At 30.1% G+C, this 2,332-nt stretch overlaps 1 long non-coding RNA gene across 1 annotated transcript; it reads right to left on the reverse strand.

Moving 5' to 3' along the window:
- Nucleotides 1-856: 856 nt before the first annotated feature.
- LOC122273411 (uncharacterized) lies at nucleotides 857-2,241 on the reverse strand. Its single transcript, XR_011635994.1, has 3 exons — nucleotides 2,121-2,241; nucleotides 1,286-1,444; nucleotides 857-994 (listed from the first exon to the last, which is right to left on the reverse strand). It is a non-coding gene; the product is annotated as an uncharacterized lncRNA (long non-coding RNA).
- Between the last annotated feature and the right edge of the window lie 91 nt (nucleotides 2,242-2,332).

The raw sequence follows: 2,332 nt of genomic DNA on the forward strand, positions 1-2,332 counted from the left end.
AGGGTTGCCACAGAAAAAAATGAACAAAATAGTTGCTTTTAGTAGCCTAGAGCACGAAAAAAGTTGCCGAAAACTATGAAAATAGTTGCCTAAACAAAATTCAGCAAAATGAGACTAAAATTTTATGAAATGACTTAACTGTCATGTACCATGATTCATTTAGTCAAGTTGGTTGCAAATACGATAATTTTTACATAAACGTTAGTCAAATTCAAAATTTTTAAAATTATTTTTTAAGGAAAGAAATTCAGTGTGCTCAGAGATCCCAGGTTTTCAACCAAATTTATGCTAAAAAAACATCGCTAGGAGTATGGAAAAGTCTCCTGCTTTTTCAGCCTTTTCAGGCATAAAAAGTTGCCATAGTCGTCTCATGCTGAAAACAGTTGCATTTTAGTCGCCTGTGGCAACCCTGTATTAAACATGTTATCCTGACATGAATTTCTTTAGGTTTTAAATTTTTTTTTAAAATAAGAAAATATTAAATTTAGAGGATAAACAGAACATAGCATAACATACATTATGATAAATAGAACATTTATAAAGTCAAAACTGATTTATAATACGAAAGAAAGAAAACCCTGTACTTATTATTATTATTATTTTAACATATTTCACAACACAGTGACCTTAGGCAAGTCATTCTTTCTAAATGCCAAAACTGTCACAAAATATGAGCACTCTTAGGCTGGATGCAAAGTTATTTAAGAACAGTGACGAAGAAGCAATAAGAAGACCTGCTTGCAGTTTCAACAATCATTTATTTTGTACTCAGTACAAAAATAACTATTTACAAATGACTGTGAGGAAGAAAAGCAAGCCGATGCACAAAGTTTTCCAGGAAACTTTACAACATCTTGAAAAATTAAACGAGCCAGCTCACCGAACCTTGTCGTAATAAACAATAATATGAACACTAGCCATGATATCACAACATCCTAGGTATAAATACATAATACAGTTGCGTCATGAATCGATTCGTAATACCCTGGACATCCTGGATAATGAAAAAACAGTAACAAGTTTAGTTGTATACATCCTTCTCCTTCAATAAGTTATACAAAGGGTATGTTATTCCTATAGAAAGATGACATAACTTTTAACTTTAATTTTACCTTATGGTGAGTTAGGAAAAAGCGTAATAAAAGAGAACATCTGACTAATCAGTCAAGTTAATTCCAACAAGAACAAGCCCAACGCGAACTATATGCACAAACAATATTAGCTGTCGCGGGAAACTTTGTTTTACAAGCTGATATATAACTTCTTAAAAGAACCATAAGTTTACCTTTGGTTTAGGCATGGAGAAGAGGAGGCGCTCAGTCACCTGAATACCTTCTCCTGACGTTTTTTGGTCAACTGTTGTCTGGCACACGACCAGCATAAAATCCTCTTTACATCCACCGAAGGTAACAACTACGCCATAAGGATAGCGAACTATGGGTTGCTGAATGAGAGAAAGAAATTAAAAAAAAACATTTAGACCACAAATAAATTATAAAATTTATTTATTTTTTTTATCAAAAATAGCAGTTACTTTACCCATATTTAAGACATATACACAATACCAAGAAACTTTTAATGCATCACATTAACAGAATTTAAATTTCTTTTTTAAGTTGAATTATTAAATGCTTAAAAATCATTAAATTGTCATTATATTATTTTAGGATCTTTCAATAAATACTTAAGTTTAAATGTATAATTGACTCATACATCATCATTTATATTAAAAAGCTTATGGAAATTTTTTAAACAGTTCTCATTTTTCTTATGAATTTATTCTAATAATAGTCTTAATTTGAATAGAGCAATTTCAGGATCCAGGTACTTTATTCAGGGCCGTTTTCATCCCAGAAAGGAGAAATAACTAAAAGTAAAGCTGCTTCATTTCTTGTTTGTTTTTTCAGAAAATAAATGTCTGATTTGCAAGACTTATTATGTTATTTTTTAACATTCTTGTATATACGTTACAACTTTTAATTAGTTTGAGTTCTTTATTTCTCCCGAAAACAAGCTAGATATAAAATAGTTTCACTACCATATTTTGTCTTTTGTAGGGTACAAATAACCCTATTTATTTCTAAGCACTCGATAAGACAATTGACTGTTTTACTGCTTACCATTGTAGTGAAATCTAATAATGTTATACAATCTTCAGAAACAGCTAGCCACACAGATGATGAGTCAACTTGTTTCAATTGAGTCTGAAAAATTATAAATATAAGATATGATAACTAAAACACAATTAATTAAAGCAGTTAGTTCTACTCCACTTACAAATAATGTCAGAATACAAAAAAATTTTTAGTATCGGAAGAAATTTAAAAAACAA

This window comes from Parasteatoda tepidariorum, unplaced genomic scaffold (genome assembly GCF_043381705.1).
Source record: "Parasteatoda tepidariorum isolate YZ-2023 unplaced genomic scaffold, CAS_Ptep_4.0 HiC_scaffold_4169, whole genome shotgun sequence".
Taxonomy (NCBI): domain Eukaryota; kingdom Metazoa; phylum Arthropoda; class Arachnida; order Araneae; family Theridiidae; genus Parasteatoda; species Parasteatoda tepidariorum.